This window comes from Dryobates pubescens, chromosome 19 (genome assembly GCF_014839835.1).
Source record: "Dryobates pubescens isolate bDryPub1 chromosome 19, bDryPub1.pri, whole genome shotgun sequence".
Classification (NCBI taxonomy): Eukaryota; Metazoa; Chordata; class Aves; order Piciformes; family Picidae; genus Dryobates; species Dryobates pubescens.
Genome location: NC_071630.1, coordinates 281,272 through 300,095, shown reverse-complemented (window position 1 = coordinate 300,095; position 18,824 = coordinate 281,272). Strand labels below are relative to the sequence as shown.

The following is an 18,824-nucleotide window of genomic DNA, read 5'->3' as shown; positions in this document are numbered from 1 at the left end:
AGACAATACAGAACCAACCGTGACTCTTTGTTGCCCATTCAGAATCTGATTCGTCAGTTGGAGAGTCAGAAAGTCATCAGCAAAACTCATTCACCTTTCACCAGTCCAGTGTGGCCTGTGCAAAAGCCGAATGGAGAGTGACGTCTGACAGTGGACTACCGAGACCTGAATGAAGTAACTCCACCTATGAGTGCAGCAGTACCAGACATGATGGAACTCCAGTATGAGCTGGAATCCAAAGAGGCCAAATGGTATGCTACCATAGAAATTGCTAATGCATTCTTCTCTATTCCCATAGCAGAGGAATGCAGGCCTCAGTTTGCTTTCACCTGGAGAGGAATCCAGTACACTTTCAACAGACTTCCAATGGGCTGGATCCACAGCTCCAGCATCTGTCATGCAGTAATCCACGATGCTCTGAAGGAAGGTGGTGCTCCAGAACACATCCAGTTCATCAATGATATCATCGTCTGGGGTAAAACTGCTGAGGAAGTCTTCAAGAAAGGTAACAAAATCATGGACATTCTTCTGAATGCAGGTTTTGCCATCAAGAGAGACAAGGTGAAAGGACCTACCACAGAAATCCAGTTTCTGGGAGTGCAGTGGCAGGATGGACGCCGACACATTCCAGTGGATGTGGTAAATAGAGTCTCTACCATGGCAAATCCCACAAACAAGCAAGAAACTCTACGTTTCTTGGGAATAGTGGGATTCTGGAAACTACAAATTCCTGGATACAGTCAGATTGTGAAACCTCTGTATGATGTGACTCGAAAGAGGAACAGTTTCCACTGGGGACCTGAACAACAAGCAGCCTTTGACCAGATAAAGCAAGAGGTAGTTCAAGCAGTGGGACTGGGACCTGTGCGAGATGGTCCAGACATTAAGAACATTTTGTACACGGCTGCAGGTGACAATGGTCCAACCTGCTGCTTGTGGCAAAAAGCTCCAGGTGAGACACGTGGATGACCTCTTGGTTTCTGGAGTCGAGGTTACAGAGGTTCAGAGACTAATTACACTCCAACAGAGAAAGAGATTCTAGCTGCCTATGAAGGAGTAAAAGCAGCTTCTGAAGTAATTGGAACTGAATCACAACTTCTCTTAGCTCCCAGATTACCAGTTTTGAATTGGATGTTCAAAAGCAAAGGTTCCACACCACATCATGCCACAGATTCTACCTGGTCCAAGTGGATGGCTCTGATAACACAGAGAGCTCGAATGGGAAATCTTGAAATACCTGGTCTGGTGGAGGTGATCTCAAGTTGGCCTGACGATACCAACTGTGCTAAACCTCCAGAGGACAGAGTAACTTGTGCTGAGGAAGCTCCTCCTTACAATGACCTTTCTGATGATGAAAAGAGATATGCTTTGTTCACAGACGGTTCCTGTCATCTCGTCGGGAACAAGCGAAGTTGGAAGTCTGCAGTGTGGAGTCCAACATGCCGAGTTGCAGAGGCAAAGGATGGAGAAGGAGAGTCCAGTCAGTTTGCAGATGTAAAAGCTGTCCAGCTAGCTCTTGATGTAGCTGAACGTGAGAGATGGCCAAAGCTTTATCTCTACACCGACTCATGGATGGTAGCCAATGCTCTCTGGGGTTGGCTAAAGAACTGGAAAAAGAATGGTTGGCAGAGGAAAGGAAAACCCATCTGGGCAGCTGAACTGTGGCAAGACATTGCTGATCGAGTTGAGAGAATTCCAGTGAAGGTGAGACACATCGATACTCACATTCATAAGAGCAAAGCTACTGAGGAACAGCAGCACAACCACCAGGCAGATTTAGCTGCAAGAGTTTCTCAAGTAGACAAGGACTCTGAACTTGATCTCGACTGGAAACACCGAGGTGAGATATTCTTAGCTCGGTGGGCTCATGATTCGTCAGGACATCAAGGCAGAGATGCAACATACCAGTGGGCTCGTGACAGATCCATAGACATTTCCATGGATGCTATCACCCAAGTCATCCATGACTGTGACATTTATGCTGCTATTAAGCAGGCAAAGCGAATTAAGCCCTTGTGGTATGGTGACAGATGGTCCAAGTACAGGTATGGTGAAGCTTGGCAGATTGACTACATCACTCTACCACGTTCTCGTTCTGGTAAGCTATACGTGCTTACTATGGTAGAAGCGAACACCGGATGGCTGGAAACTTATGCAGTTCTACATGCAACTGCACACAACACCATTCTCGGTCTGGAGAGACAGATCCTGTGGAGACACGGAACTCCAGAGAGGATTGAGTCAGACAACAGAACTCATTTCAAGAACAACCTTGTAAAGAGCTGGGCAAAAGAGCACGGCATTGAGTGGATATTCCATATTCCTTACTATGCACCAGCTTCAGGGAAGATTGAACGCTACAACGGTTTGTTGAAGACCACTCTCAAAGCCATGGGAGGTGGATCTTTGAAAAACTGGGAAAAGCATTTAGCACAAGCAACCTGGCTGGTGAATAGTAGAGGTTCAGTGAACCGAGCTGGACTGGCACATTCAGATCTGCTACAGAGGATAGAAGGTGATGGAGTTCCTGTTGTTAGAGAAAAGAATCTGTTAGGTAAAACTGTTTGGGTATTTTCACCCTCAGGAGAGGCTAAACCTGTCCGAGGGGTGGTTTCAGCAGAAGGTCCGGGTCACACTTATTGGGTAATGCAAGAGAATGGTGAAATTCAGTGTATTCCACAAAGAGATTTAACTTTAGCTGAGAGAGTTTAATTTCAGACTGTCGTATAGCTACATTGTGTCCAAAGGAAGAATCCCTGAGGAATCTATGGTGCACAAACCCTGAGAGCCCTGAGTCAACTGAGAGTCCCTGTTTCCCTGTTTCCCTTTTCTTCGCTTCATCGGCGGAGAGACAAACTGTTTTCCATTTTCTTGATTTTGGATTTTCTTGGACTTCTGAATCATCTACATCTGAGTATAGCCGGAATGAACTATGAACTTTACTTACAAACTGTAAATATCGTTCTGGATTGGATGGACAGCCAATGAAATTGTTTAGAATGGGGTGGACTGTGGTCGTTTGAGGCTGTGCCTTTAAGAACAAGCAGTGCTGAGACACACTGGCTAAATGTTTTCGGTAGTAGAACCAAAACATTCTGATATTCTAAACTAATTTCATTGGTTGATAAACAAAAATTCAGCTTTACATTGTAGAGCAGTTGGAATTTTTTTTTCCTCAGTTCAGTTTTGTTTGGGAGTTGGGGGAGTGTGGTATCAGCCTGTTCTCCCTGCCTGCTTCTCTGCGAACTGCTGGAGTTGGCCTTCACATAAGCAAACACTAATCCTGCATGGGCTTTTGAAGCTTACTAACAACTCTTTTCCTTAGTAACTTGCCTTTCTCTCTCTCTAACCCCTTTTTGGGGAAAAAGTGAGGTAGGGGGGGTGAGGGGGTGTTCCAAGGAGGGGATCCCTCCCTCGGGGAGGGATTTTTGTTGTGTTATTTCTCTTTGCTGTATAGTTCTGTGTATATATTGTAAATACCTGTATATATTGTGTTATAGATAACCTGCTTTCCATATATGCTTGTAAATATATAGCTTGCTCTTCGATTGGGCTAGTTGTGGTTTCTTACTCTGTGGAGGAGGGAGAGCTAAGCCCTCTCTCAACCTACCACAAGGGTGTAGTCTACATGCTCTATCCTCTCTGAAACCTCCCTTCAGCCATGTGCACACTGTTCTGGCAGTGCCCTGAGCCTCCATTCAGCAGGCTGAAGCAGCCCAGGTCCCTCAGCCTCTCCACAGATGATGTCAGCCTCCATCCTGGGAGATCTTCTCTGCAGCTTCCCCAGTTCCTCCCTTCTCCATCAGACTGCAGAACCCTACACCCAGGCACCAAGCACCCAGATATGGCCACAACAGCTTAGCGCAGGGGAGGACAACTCCTGTGACTGGGTGGCCACACTTCTCCTGCCCCAGCCCAGCTACAGTTGGCCGCCTTCCCTGTGTGGAGGGTTTACTCCATCCCAAGGCATTTGGAATAGGGAAAACAACCTCAGTAAAGTCTTGTTCAGTATTGCTCTATGAAATGCAGACAGGCCTTAGGCCTGGTCCTTGAAATGGGAGCTTAGGAGAATACAGAGGCTTAGGGCCTGCTCTTGAAGGTGACATTTGCCCCAGCTCTTCCCAGAGATCTCCTTGCTCTCCCCTGTTCTGCTCCCTGAAGCAGACCAGCACTCATACATGCCCTGCACTCTAACAGCCATGCAAACAAAGGGGAACAAGCTCAGGGTTATTGCTCCAACCAACCTCTTGAGACTGAAGCCCAAGGCAGGAATCCACAACCATAGCTAGGCCCAGAGCTCTGAGAAGCCCCAGGTGGTGTCTTCCTTTTGCACTTCATGCAGAATCTGCTTGGTTCCCATATCTTACTGACCATAGAATGGGCTGGGCTGGAAGGGACCTCCAAAGGTTATCTTGTCCAACCTTCCCAGGGACATCCTCAACTAGATCAGGTTGCCCAGAGCCCTGCCAAGCCTCACCTTGACAATCTCCATGGATAGGACCCCAACCCCCTCCCTGGGCAACCTGTTCCAGTGTTCCGCTACCCTCATGGTGCAGAACTTGTGGTGGCTCCTCCTTCCTGCACAATCCTGCTTTGTTCCCATCTCTCACCCATGTCTATGGATGTTCTGCCTCTCTGATCCATGGAAACACAGCAGCTTGTGTTCAGTGCTGTGTCCACTCCTCCTTCTGAGGCAAAGACCATGCCTGGAGCCATTCCCTCCTCAGCAGCTATTTCTGCAACCTGTTTCCCTCCTCCCTGGGAAGCTGATCCTGCACCTGCAGTCCTCTTGCAGAGGACTGGAAGAGCAGAGATCTTCACCATGGCCTTTTCTGCTTCACTTTCTCCTGAGCAAGGCAGAAATACTCAGGCAAAGCTGTGCCAAGCAGAGGCCCTTTCCTTTGCAGCATTGTTTGATTTGTGCCATTTCACATCTCCTTGGACCCAACTTTGAGTCTCTCACTGATCAGCCACAGTTGTATTTGGGAGCACTGTCCCAGGGGCACAGATTCCTGACCAGCTGAGGGGTAATCTTTCCCTGCCTTTACTGCCACATCTCCAAGACTTTCCCTTTCCTCCTGGTGCTGCCCACCCGGTGTGTTTGTTCCTTATTATGGGATGGTGAGAGCCTGGATGGATGCACAGCCTGAGTGTTTTTCCCACAGAGGTGCCTTGACTTCAGGCACTCAATGTTTGCTAATCAGTTAGGTTGCATCTCTGGACACTTTTGGACTAGCTCTTCTTGGATCAGGAGCCTCTTCCATCCCCATCCTGTGCCTCTAGTTCTGGATTATCCTTAATGGAAGTGTTCATCCACAAGCTCAACAGGAGCCACCAGTATGCACTTCCAGCCCTGAGATCCAATTGTATCCTGGACTGCATCAAGAGAAATGTGGCCAGCAGGGCCTAGGAGGTGATTCTCCCACTCTGCTCCACCCTGGTGAGACTCCACCTGGAGCACTGTGTCCAGTTCTGGAGCATCTATTACAAGAAGGCTCTGGAAGTGCTGGAAGGTGTCCAGAAAAGGGCCATGAGGATGAGCAGAGGGCTGGAGCTGCTCTGCTATGAGGACAGACTAAGAGAGTTGGGACTGTTCAGTCTGAAGAAGAGAAGGCTCCAAGGAGTCCTTCTTGTGGCCTTTCAGTATCTGACGGAGGCTACAAGAAAGCTGGGGAGGGACTTTTTAGGGTGTTAGGTAGGGATAGGGATAGGACTGGGGGAGATGAAGTAAAACTGGAGGTGGGGAGATGAAGCAAAACTAGAAGTGGGGAGATTCAGATTGGAGGTTAGGAAGAAATTCTTCACCATGAGGGTGGAGAGACACTGGTACAGGGTACCCAGGGAGGTGGTGGAAGCCTCATCTCTGGAGGCTTTTGAAGGCCAGGCTGGATGTGACTCTGACCAACCTGATCTAGTGTAAGGTGTCCCTGCCCATGGCAGGGGGGTTGGAACTGGATGATCCTTGAGGTCCCTTCCAACCCTGACAATTCTGTGATTCTCAGCATGTCCACGAGGTATTATCAGGTATTGGAATTCCAGTGAATGCCCTCCCCCCTCCAGACCTTCCTTAGGGCTCTCAGGGCAGTTGGTGCACCCCCAGCAGTTGCTCTCATCAGCTCTCTGTGTTGTGTTCTGTGTCAATCCAGAATGGACATTTGCTACCAAGGGCTTTCTTTCTAGATTCAGGTGATGAGATTTTCAGTTGCCTTTCTCCTTCTCTTCAGCCTGGTGTTCCTTCTCCTGCACTAGAGCCTGATGGGACAGGATCCATGTGATGAAGAGGAACCCACTGGCAATTCCTGGGGAAGACAGTGCCAAGGGTTTGGCTTCCTTCTCTCCCTGACCATTTCTCTCAGCTGTCTCTTTGCAGTTCTCCTGGAGCTGCCACTCCACATCCCCAAGAGAAAAGGAGGTTTGATGGGAGGGCACAGTGCCCATGGGCTGCTGTTCATCTCCCAGCTGACACATGCAGAGCTGCAGCCCAATTCACTCCTTTCACCTTTGCCACCTCTCCCCTTCTTGGGGGGACAAGGCGTAATTCCTGACTGGCCATTCCTAGGCCCTTCCCTCATTCCCAGCCCATCCATGGCCCTGCTGCCTTGGCTGTCCCATGGCCCTGTGTCCTCCACCTCCACTGCCACTGCAGCTGGAAGGGTGGAGTGGGAAATTCTGTGGCTGAGGAAGCCTCTAAGGAACTGGGCTGGAAGCAGCAGCACAAGGATGGAAGGGGCCTGAGACTAATGGCTGGGATCAGCTGGAGGGCTGAAAGAACAGCACCAAGCCAAGGGGGGGGGGTTACAGATGAGGGCTGGGACTGGAGCCTGCAGACACCTCAGGCAGCAACTGAGGAGAGCAAGGGGGACAGAGAGGGAGTGAGACCTCAGGTGACTCTTGCCATGGGGGATGGCTGGGCTGTGTGGCTAGGAGCCCTGAGTGCCTGCTTGGGCTGTGCTGGATGTCAGGAGGGCTCAGGGGACTGTCCTGAGCCAGGCAGGGTTTGGGGCTTAGAGCTTCTGGGGTCAGCTGCTGCCAGCACCATTGGAGGTAAGAGCCAGGCAGAGCCTCACAGCTGCTGAACTAAGCCCTCCCACCCCCTGCAGCCTTCACCCTCCATCTCTCCATCCATTGCTCCAGCTCCACTCACTTGCTGATCTCTGAGAGTCCCCAGGTCCCACCAAGGCCCCAGGGCTGATCTACACAGCCAGCAGGGCCCAACAGCAGCCCCTGGATGAGAGCATGGAGGAGAATCCCTGTGGGGGGTGGAAGGCACTGGGATGTCTTACACCAGAGAGCAGAGACCTCCAGAAGGGACAGCAGAGTCCAGAGGGACACCACAAAGTATCATCTATCTCAGTTCATTCCCACAAGGCCTGCACCCACTCTCTACAAAGGAACAGCACAGGCTCTCCAACCTCCTTTGCCCGTCCTCTCTGCTCCCAGCAACATCTTCTGGGATCTCTCTCTGCAGAGGAGCTTTGAGGCCTTGGCACTGCTGCCAACTGCGGCCTGCAGCGGCCTGGCGCACCTGGGAGCTGCCTACCAGCAGCTGTAACTGCAGCTCTTGGGGATGGGGGAGGAGGGGCAGAGAGGCATGGGGGAGGGGGAAGGCATTTGGGGCCTGGGGCTCTGGCCTGGTTTGGTGGAGCTCTGGAGGCAGCTTTGGCCTAGGGAAGTTGCTTGGGTCCCGTGGCCCAGGCACACTATGGATTGTTGTGCTCTGCACTGTAGGATGCAGCTCTGAACAGCACAGCCATGGGAACTGCCCAATTCCATCCAACCCTCTGGGCACAGCTTGGCATCAACTCCTTTGACAAGGCTCAAAGAGAGCCTCTCTGCCTCCTGAAACCTAAGGCAATCCCCTGCAGAACAAGCTGGAGGAGCTCAAGGGGACAAGCTGCAGAGGGGGCCCAGGGCAACCTCCTGAGCTTCAACAAGAGCAAGGGCAGGGTCCTGCCCCTGGCCTGGCACAATCCTCACAAGCAGCACAGGCTGGGGGAGGAGGGGATAGGAAGCAGCCCTGCACAAAAGGACTGGGGGGTGCTGCTGGACAAGAAGCTGCACAGGAACAGACAGGGGGAGCCTGCAGCCCAGAAGGCCAAGGGCAGCCTGGGCTGCACCAACAGCAGCAGGGCCAGAGATGGACAGAGGCCACCCTGGCACTTGGCTCTGCTCTGCTGAGGCTTCACCTGCAGCACTGCAGCCAGCTCTGGAGCCCTCAGCACAGGAAGGACAGGGACCTGATGGAGAAGGCCCAGAGGAGCGACACAAAAATGAGCAGGGGCTTGGAGCAGCTCTGCTACCAGGACAGGCTGAGGGAGCTGGGGGTGTTCAGCCTGCAGAGGAGAAGAGGAGGCTCTGGAGAGACCTGAGAGTGACCATCTGGTACCTGAAGGGGGATACAAGAAGGCTGCAGAGGGACTCTTTGCAAAGCCTGCAGGGACAGCACCAGAGGCAATGGCTTCAAACCAGAGCAGAGCAGATTGAGATTGGAGGTGAGAAACAAGTTCTGCACCAGGAGGCTGCTGGAACACTGCAACAGGTTGCCCAGGGAGGGGCTTGAGGTCCCAGCCCTGCAGAGGTTCAAGGTGAGGCTGGACAGGGCTCTGGGCAACCTGAGCTAGTGCAGGATGACCCTGCTGACTGCAGAGGGGCTTGGACTGCATCACCTTTGCAGCTCCCTCCCAACCCAAACCACTCCAGGATTCTAGGAGTCTAAGGCCAGCCTCCAGGGAGAGCAGGAAAAAGATGAGGCAGAGGAGGACAAGGAAGAGGACAAGAAGGAGGAGAACCAAAATCCCTTCCCAACTCCTCCACACCTCTGCCAACTTCCTGGAAAGCTCTTCCAGCTCTGCAGAGTTCATTCTGAAGAGAGCTGAGGGAGTTTCTAGGCTCAGGGATGTGTTGCACACTCTGCACCAACGCTCCAGAAGCTTTCCAAGTGCCCTCCAAACCAGCAGCACAGCTCTGCTGGCACACAATGCCAGGCTGCAGGGGACCCCAAGGCTCAGCTGCTCCAACCTTGCCAGCTGACACTGGACTTGAAAGGAGCTGGCCCAGCCCCCTGCCAAGCTGAGCCTTCCAACTCTGCCCTGCAGGGGAATCCACCACTGCCCTGGGGAGATGATTCCAAGGGCTGACTGGGAGGGGAAAGCTTTTGCCTCTGCAGGACACTGCTCCACTTCAGCTCAACTCTTGCAGCAGCTCTGAGATCTGCCTTTGGAGAACCACAAACTCTGAAACACTGCAGTGCAAAGCAGCTCAGCTTCAACTTCCAATTGGCTGAACTCTCTCATTTTAAATTCAAGGCAAGGGCCAAGCTCACACCCAGGTCAGAAGCTCACACCCAGCTCCCATGGTCACAAGACAGCAACTAAGGGCAGAACCACATGGCAAGCTTAGAGCCAGTCCCCAAGCTCTCAAATCAGCTCCCAAGCTCAGACCCAGAAGTGCAGAACCAGATCCCAAGCTCAGATGCAGCTACCAAGTTCAAGAACCAGCAAATAAGCTCAGAACCATTTCCAAGTTCAAACCCAGCTCCCATGTTCAGAAGCAGCTCCAAAGCTCAGAACAAGCTCTCAAGCTCAGACCCAGACCCAAGCTCACAGCCAAATCAAAAGTGTAAACCAGCTCCAAAGCTCAGCCATGGCTCCCAAGCCCAGACCCAGATCCCAAGCTCAGAAGCAGCTCCCAAGCTCAAACACATCTCCCAAGCTGACAGCCAGTCCCCAAGCTCACAGCCAGATCAGAACTGCAGAACCAGACCCAAAGTTCAGATGCAGACAGCAAGCTCCAGAATCAGCCACTAAGCTCAGACACAGATCACAATGCAGACTCAGATTTCAGTATCACTAAGGTTGGAAGAGACCTCAAAGATCATCGAGTCCAACCTGTCACTACTGCCCACTGCAGGCTTGAACTCACGACCTTCCCATTAAGGGTCTTATGTGCTACCAACTGAGCCACACTTCCTTAGATCCCAAGCTCAGACCCAGCTCCAATGTTAGAAAGCAGGTCCAAAGCTCAGACCAGGCCCAACCCTCAAGCTCAGGCCCAGACCAAAAGTGCAGACCCAGATCCCAAGCTCAGATGCAGCTCCAAGCTAAGAACCAGCAACTCAGCTCACCCCCAGCCCCCAGGCTCAGAGCCAGTTTCACAACTTTGCTTATCTCAAGTTCCCTTCATTGCAGTTCTGCTAAGTGTCCAAATTGAAGCATTCAGAGAATGCTTTGGGCTGGAAGGGACCCCAAAGATCAGACAGCTCCAACCCCCTGCCATGCCCACAGACACCTTCCACCACACCAGGCTGCTCAAGCCCTCAGCCAACCTCACCCTCAGCACCTCCAGGGAGGGGGCAGCCAGCACCTCCCTGCCCAACCTGCTCCAGGCTCTCACCACCCCTACTCCAAACTATTGCCTCCCAAGCTCCACTCCAAATCTGCCCTCCTCAACCTTCAATCCACTCCCCCTCAGCCCATCACTCCCAGCCCCTCACAAAAGTCCCTCCCCAGCTCCCCTGCAGCCCCCAGCAGCTACCACAAGGCTGCTCCAACCTCTCCCCACAGCCTTCTCCTCTCCAGCCTCAGCAGACACAACTCTTACAGCACACCGCCACAGGGGAGCTGCCACAGCCCTCCCACCACCCCCATGGCCTCCTCTGCACCCCCTCCAACAGCTCAACCTCCTGCCCCTCTTGGGGGCACCAGAGCTGCACACAGCACTCCAGCTGGCAGCACAGAATGCTGCCAGCACAGAAACCATTGCAGCAAAAGCCTCAAGCTGTGCTCAGCTGCCAAACCCAAAGGGAGCTGAACAGCACAGCCAAACCCAGCTGAGCCCAGCCCCAGGTGCTCCTAAGCTCAGGCTCAGCACAGCACCCACGCCTGACACCCCCACGGCACCCAGCACACAGCCTGCCCACAGCTCCCCCCCGCGCCTGGCCCTCAGCCCAGCCGCTGCCCTTCAGCACAGCAGCCGCCCGGCAGCTGCCGGCACAAAGCCTCCGACCCCCCAGGGCTCCCCCACACCCCCCCCCAGCAACCTCTGCTGCAAGCCACCCCCCACGCTCACCACCACCTCTCCTACACACAGCAGCCCCCACAGCGCCGCTGCCAGCTCAGCTCTGCTGCCAGCCCAGCCCCCAACACAGGGACACAGGGACACAGGGCCAGGGCCAGCCCCTGCAGCCCACCCATGGCTCCGCCTGCAGCACAGCAGCAGCCAAAGGGGGCCTGCAGCTGCCCCGAGCAGGGGGAGGCAGCAGCACAAGGAACCCCACCGACCCCCCACCCCAACCCCACCCGCGGACCCCCAACTGCACAGACCCCTCCCAGAACAGCACAGACGACGCTCACTGACCCTGCACACCTCTGCCCTACCCCACAGCCCCCCCCGCGACCACCCCCAACACCGCAGACCCCCACAGCCGCACAGAGGTCCCCACAATCACAGCGACCCCACCCCCAGACCACACAGGCCCCAAGCACCAAGCTTGCAGAGCTCCCCCAGACCTCACAGACGCACCCCCACCCCGTACCCCACGGATCTCCCCCGTATCCCACGGACCCCCCCCCATATTCGCAGAAGCCCCCAACCAAACCCCACCGATTCCCTGCCCCACAAACCCTTCCCCAACCCAAGTGACCCTCCCGACCCCTCGCCACAGACCCCCACAGAGCATTCCCTCATCCCCACCCCACCACCCCCAACTCAGCCCCACAGACCCCAGGACAAGAGTGAAGCAGAGGAGGAGGAGGAGGAGGAGGAGGAGGAGGAGGAGGAGGAGCTCAGCGCACAGGGAGCCGCCGGCCCCGGCAGGCTGCTGCCGAGCAGAGAGGGCTGGGAGGGAGACCCCGGCCCGGCCCCTCCGGCTGCTGCGGCCACGTGTGGCGGGAAGCGGAAGCAGGGGGACCCAGGGCCATGGGACAGCCAAGGCAGCAGGGCCATGGATGGGCTGGGAATGAGGGAAGGGCCTGGGAATGGTCAGGCAGGAATGAGGCCTTGTCCCCTCAAGAAGGGGAGAGGATCCAGGTCCCAGGTGGCAAATGTGTGTGCAGGAAATGGCAGAATCTGGCAGCATTTCAGGAGGTGAAAGGAGTGAATTGTGCTGCAGCTCTGCATGTGTCAGCTGGGAGATGAACAGCAGCCCATGGGCACTGTGCCCTCCCATCAAACCTCCTTTTCTCTTGGGGATGTGGAGTGGCAGCTCCAGGAGAACTGCAAAGAGACAGCTGAGAGAAATGGTCAGGGAGAGAAGGAAGCCAAACCCTTTCCAGTGAGTCTCTTTGGGCTTCAGGTGTGTGAAGGGTGCTGGAGGTGTGAGGTTTGGGCAGGAGCCAGAGACTCCTCCAGCATCCCAGTGAGGGCTGAAGAGGTTGAGCAAGAAGCTGCCCAAGTCCCTTCCCCTTTGCTGCATCTCCAGAGATCATGAAGCTCCATTTGTGTGTGTCCTGAGGGCTGTTCTGATCTTCTCTTGGGGAGCTGGGCAGCAGAGAGGTGTGTGCAGGGCAGAGCTGAGCACAGAGTGGGTGTGGTGGGGGCAGAGACAGGGAAGAGAGGTGGGACCAGAGCAAGGTCTGCTGGCAAATGCAGCTGCAGGCAGCAGAGCCCTGGGCAGGCAGGGGGAGGAAGCTGCAGGGAAGGCCTGGGAGAGGCTGTGTGGAGGCAGCTGTGTTGTGGTGCTGGCCTGCAGCTGTGAGCTGGGGGCTGTGTGCTGGGCAAGGAGCTGAGTCTGCACTTGTTGAGGCCTCCCATCTTGATCAGCCCTGGCTGTGTGCTGTGGCTGTGCTGCTGGGCTTGGGAGCTGCCCCCAGCAAGGCTGAGCTGTGCTGCCTGGTTGTGGGCAGTGCTGAGCCATCGCTTGCAGATCAGTGCTCTCCTCTTAGCCCTTTGCTTCTCTCTGTCAGGGGCTGAGTGAAGGGGGTGGGTGAAGACATCGGTCCCTCTGCAGAGGTAAGAGTAGGGCACAAGGTAGGGTCAATTGAGAGGTCGGGAGCCCAGCTGCAGTGCATGTACACCAATGCAGGCAGCCTGGGCAATAAGCAAGAGGAGCTGGAGGTCCTAATCCACCACGGCAACTATGATATAATCGCCATCTCAGAAACATGGTGGGACAACAGGCACGATTGGAGACACTTTCTGCCTCAGAACTTGAGGTGGAAGTTGACGGAATTGAGAGCCTGTGGGTTAAAATCAGAGGGCAGCCCAACAAATCTGATATCCTGGTTGGAGTCTGTTATAGACCACCCAACTAGGATGAGGAGGTTGATGAATTATTCTACAAACAACTGGAGGCTGTTTCAAGATCATCAGATCTTGGCCTTGTGGGTGACTTCAACCTGCCAGATATCTGCTGGGAACTTAATTCAGCAGAGAGGAGGCAGTCCAGAAGATTCCTGGAGCGAATAGAGGACTGCTTCCTGATGCAGCTGTTAAGTGAGCCTACCAGGGGGCAGGCTCTGCTTGACCTGCTGCTCTCCAATAGCGAAGGGCTGGTGGGAGATGTGACCGTGGGAGGCTGCCCAGGGTGCAGTGACCACGAGATAGTGAAGTTTTCAATCTGCAGGGAGATAGGGAGGAGCACCAACAGAACCTTCACCTTGGACTGCAGGAGGGCAAACTTTAGCCTCTTTAAGAAACTTATTTGTAAAGTTCCCTGGGTACCAACCCTCATGAACCGAAGGGTGCAGGAGGGTTGGAGCTGCTTCAAACAGGAGCTCTTGAAGGCACAGGAACTGGCAGTTCCCATGTGCCGAAAGATGAGCCGGCGGGGAAGGCGACCGGCCTGGATGGGCAAGCACCTCCTGGAGGATTTAAAGGGAAAAAAAGAGGCTGTATCACCTTTGGAAGGAGGGGAAGGCTTCTCGAGGTATGTTCAAGGAAGTGGTTAGATTATGTAGGAATAAAATTAGAGAGGCAAAGGCCCAGTTGGAACTGAAACTGGCCACCTCTGTGAAAGACAATAAAAAGCAATTTTACAAATATATCAACGCTAAAAAGAAGGGCAAGAAGAACCTCCACTCCTTACTGGAGCTGGAGGGGAACACGGTGACTGAAGATGAGGAAAAGGCTGAGGTCCTGAACGCCTTCTTTGCCTCGATGTTTAACAGCAAGGTAGGAGTCCAGGATGAGTGACCTCCTGAGCTGGGTAATAGGGTCAGGGAGCAGTGTAATGCCCCAGAAATCCATGAGGAATTAGTTCGGGACCTTCTGAGCCACTTGGACACCCACAAGTCCATGGGACCGGGTGGGATCCATCCTAGGGTGCTGAGAGAGCTGGCAGATGAGCTGGCCAAGCCGCTCTCCATCATTTTCCTCCAGTTCTGGCTCACTGGACAGGTCCCAGATGACTGAAATTGGCCAATGTGGTCCCCATCCACAAGAAGGGATGGATGGAGGAACCCGGAAACTCCAGGCCAGTCAGCCTGACCTCAGTGCCAGGGAAAGTGATGGAACAGTTTATCCTGGCGGCAATAACTGCGCACCTGAAGGATGGCCAAGGGCTCGGGTCCAGCCAACATGGATTTAGGAAGGGCAGGTCCTGCCTCTCCAACCTGATCTCCTTCTATAATCAGGTGACCCATCTGGTGGACGTGGGGAGGCCTGTGGATGTAGTCTACCTGGACTTTAGCAAGGCATTTGACACCGTCCCCCACAGTAAACTGCTGGCTAAGCTGTCAGCTTGTGGCTTGGACCGCAGCACTCTGTGCTGGGTTAGGAACTGGCTGGAGGCTGAGCCCAGAGAGTGGTGGTGAATGGTGCCACATCCGGCTGGCGGCCAGTCACCAGTGGCGTCCCCCAGGGATCAGTGCTGGGCCCCATCCTCTTTAACATCTTCATTGTTGATATGGATGAGGGGATTGAGTCAGTCATCAGCAAGTTTGCAGATGACACCAAGTTGGGAACAGATGTTGGTCAGTTAGAGGGTGGAAAGGCTCTGCAGAGGGACCTTGACCGACTGGACAGATGGGCAGAGTCCAATGGGATGGCATTTAACAAGTCCAAGTGCCGGGTGCTGCACTTTGGCCACCGCAACCCCATGCAGAGCTACAGGCTGGGGTCAGAGTGGCTGGAGAGCAGCCAAACAGAGAGGGACCTGGGGGTGCTGATTGACACCCACCTAAACATGAGCCAGCAGTGTGCCCAGGTGGCCAAGAGGGCCAATGGCATCCTGGCCTGCATTAGGAATAGTGTGGCCTGCAGGAGCAGGGAGGTCATTCTGCCCCTGTACTCTGCATTGGTTAGGCCACACCTTGAGTACTGTGTCCAGTTCTGGGCCCCTCAGTTTAAGAAGGACATCGAGACACTTGAACGTGTCCAGAGAAGGGCAACAAGGCTGGTGAGAGGCCTTGAGCACAAGCCCTATGAGGAGAGGCTGAGGGAGCTGGGATTGTTTAGTCTGGAGAAGAGAAGGTTCAGGGGTGACCTCATTGCCCTCTACAACTACCTGAAAGGTGGTTGTAGCCCGGAAGGGGTTGGTCTCTTCTCCCAGGCAACCAGCACCAGAACAAGGGGACACAGTCTCAAGCTGTGCCAGGGGAGGTTTAGACTCGAGGTGAGGAAAAAGTTCTTCACTGAGCGAGTCGTTCATCATTGGAATGGGCTGCCCAGGGAGGTGGTGGAGTCACCATCCCTGGAGGTGTTCAAGGGGAGATTGGACGTGGCACTTGGTGCCATGGTCTAGTTGTGAGGTCTGTTGGAACAGGTTGGACTTGATGATCCTTGGGGTCTCTTCCAACCTTGGTTATACTGTGATACTGTGAGTCCTCTCTCCATCATCCCTGCCCCTGTGGGGTGAGGAACTGCAGAGTTTGCAGATCTGCCCCTTGGAGCAGGCCAGCATGTAAGGAACCCAGAGTGGGGAAACATCAGGACCCCAAGCCCCAGAGCATCTCTCAATCTCCTCCAGCTCCTCCTGCCCATCACATTTCACCTCTCCAGGGTCTCTGAGGGGCATCTGTTGTGGTGGGAGTCTGGAAACTCCCCAGACTAGTGAAGGTCAGTTGTGTGCAGGAGGTAATTTTTGGGGTTGGGATGTGGAAAGTGGTGGGAGAAGGTTGGAGGTGGCTTTGTGTTCCTTGGTCAGTGCTGCTGCCTCCATTGCATGAGCTAAGAGAGATGAAAGGATAGGGCCTGGGCCAGAAATCACCCTGCCAATGCTGCCAGGCTCAAGGAGAGTGGGACAGGACCACTTGTAAGCCCCAGGGTACCTCACGCCAGTGATCACAGGAACCTGGGGTCTCAGCACAGGTATTAGAGGTCTGTGCCCACACTGTGGCAGAAACTGAAGGTTTGAGGTCCCCTCTGCATTCTTTCCTCCATCTGGGTGTTGGGAGTCAGGGACTGTTGTGACCCAGGCAGGATCTCAGGTTTTGATGTCCTGGGCTCAGGTGCTTCCATCTTCCCTATTGCAGAGCTGTGACCCCTCCCTCCCCCAGTATGGCCTCACAGAAGGACCCAGACAAGAGCTGGGAGGAGAAGCAGCACCCAGAGATCAAGTTGGAGCAGCCAATGTGCAGCCCCAAGGCAGAGGAGGATGAGGAAGTAGAGAACAAGATGGAGGAGGATGCTGCTGAGGAGAATGATGACTATGAGGAGGATGAGTATGAAGAGGAAGATGAGGATGAAGGTGACCAGGATGAGAAGGAATGCATGGAGGAGGATGAAGGTGACCAGGATGAGAAGGAATGCATGGAGGAGGATGAAGCCAGAGCAGGTCCCTCAGTGCCACCCAAGCAGCTGAATCAGTGCCCTGAGTGTGGGCAGAGCTTCCCACCTGGCTCAGAGCCGGTGAAGCATCACTGCCCCCAACCTGGCCCCCGGCCCTTTGTGTGTGGGGACTGTGGCAAGAGGTTCAAACGGAACTGTGATCTCACCCGGCACTGCCTGACCCACACTGGATAGAAGGCTTTCACCTGTGCTGACTGTGGGCAGAGCTTTGCCCTGAAAGCTATCCTCACTACCCACCACCACACCCACACTGGTGAGAAGCCCTTCTCATGTGACACCTGTGGCAAGAGGTTCAGACAGCTCTCTCATCTTAGGCGACACCACCTCAGCCACAGCACTTAGAAGTCCTTCAGCTGCAGGGACTGCGGCAAGAGCTTCAAAAGCAGTTCCTATCTCGCCATCCACTGCCGCATCCACACCGGAGAGAATCTTTTCTGCTGTGCTGAGTGCGGCAAGAGCTTCACCATGAGCACCAGACTCATTCAGCACCAACTCACCCACAGCGGAGACAAACCGTACGGCTGTGCCGACTGCGGCAAGAGATTCCTCGTGAAGGGGGAGCTCACCCAACACCGTCATGTGCACACCGGAGAGAGGCCTTTCACCTGTGCTGATTGCAGCAAGAGCTTCAGCTGCAGCAGTAGCCTGACCCTGCACCGCCACCGCCACACCAATGAGAGGCCTTACAGCTGTGCTGACTGTGGCAAGACATTCCGTCAGAACTCTTCCCTCAGGAAACACCGCAGTGTGCACATCACTGAGAAGTCTTTCACCTGCAAGGACTGCGGCAAGAGCTTCAAAACCAGTTTCTATCTCACCATCCACCACTGCATCCACACCGCAGAGAAGCTGTTCCCCTGTGCTGAGTGCGGCAAGAGCTTCACCACGAGCACTGGACTCATCCAGCATCAACTCACCCACAGCAGTGAGAAACAGCACAGATGTGCCGACTGCGGCAAGAGCTTCTCTCGGAAGGGAGCCCTCACCGAGCACCGTCGTGTGCACACCGGAACAAAGCCTTTCACCTGTCCTGATTGCAGCCAGAGTTTCAGCAGCCTCACTTCCCTTACCCATACTGGTGAGAGGCCTTACAGCTGTGCTGACTAAGGCAAGACATTCCGTCAGAACTCTGCCCTCAGGCAACACCGCAGTGTGCACAGCACCGAGAAGTCCTTCACCTGCAGGGACTGTGGCAAGAGCTTTGGTCGCAAGGCCACCCTCAACACCCACCGTAGCATCCACACGGGAGAGAAGCTGTTCCCCTGTGCTGAGTGCGGCAAGAGCTTCACCAGGAGCAGTTTATACATCCAGCACCAACCCACCCACAGTGGTGAGAGACCGTACAGCTGTGCCACCTGCGGCAGGGCCTTCACCCAGAAAGTATCCCTCAGCCATCACCATCATGTGCACACAGGAAAGAAGGCTTTCACCTGTGCCGCCTGTGGCAAGGCCTTCACCCAGAAAGTATCCCTCAGCCATCACCGTTGTGTGCACACAGGAGAGAAGGCTTTCACCTGTGCCACCTGCGGCAAGGACTTCACCCAGAAGGGATACCTCAGCCAGCACCGTCGTGTGCACACAGGAGAGAAGTCTTTCACCTGTGCCGCCTGCGGCAAGGGCTTCACCCAGAAGGCACACCGCAACAAACACCGCTGCAGCCACACCAGGGACCAGGCCACAGTTCAGAAGAGGCACAAATAGATCCACCCAGGTTCTAACCTGCCTGAGAGCCTTTCCATCAGATTGAACCAAAATCACCTCTTCTTTCTCTGCATTTCTCAGAGGCTGGGGGCTCCAGCAGGAACAAACACCTCCTACCCTTCTGAACACCAATTAGTGCTGATGAGAACAATTACAATGCTGAATCAGCACAGCCAGAGCTGCCATTGGAGCTGGGCTGAAATTTGCCAGGGTCTGTCACGTTCTTCCCCAAGTCCCAATACAGCAAAGGAGCCAGGTCCATGCCCACAGGTACCTCCACCTAAGGCAGCCGCAGCAGCTGCAGAAGGAGCAAAGCCTCAAGTGGAGCAGAAAGTAAATGAACAGAAGAAACAAGCAAAGCCAGATGCAAAATTAAACCCACCAGCTCAAGTGACTGA

General features: G+C 54.3%; 1 pseudogene; it reads left to right on the top strand.

Annotated features, from left to right (window-relative positions):
• The first annotated feature begins 16,551 nt into the window (after nucleotides 1-16,551).
• LOC104303365 (gastrula zinc finger protein XlCGF26.1-like) lies at nucleotides 16,552-18,426 on the top strand (annotated as a pseudogene).
• The last annotated feature ends 398 nt before the right edge of the window (nucleotides 18,427-18,824 follow it).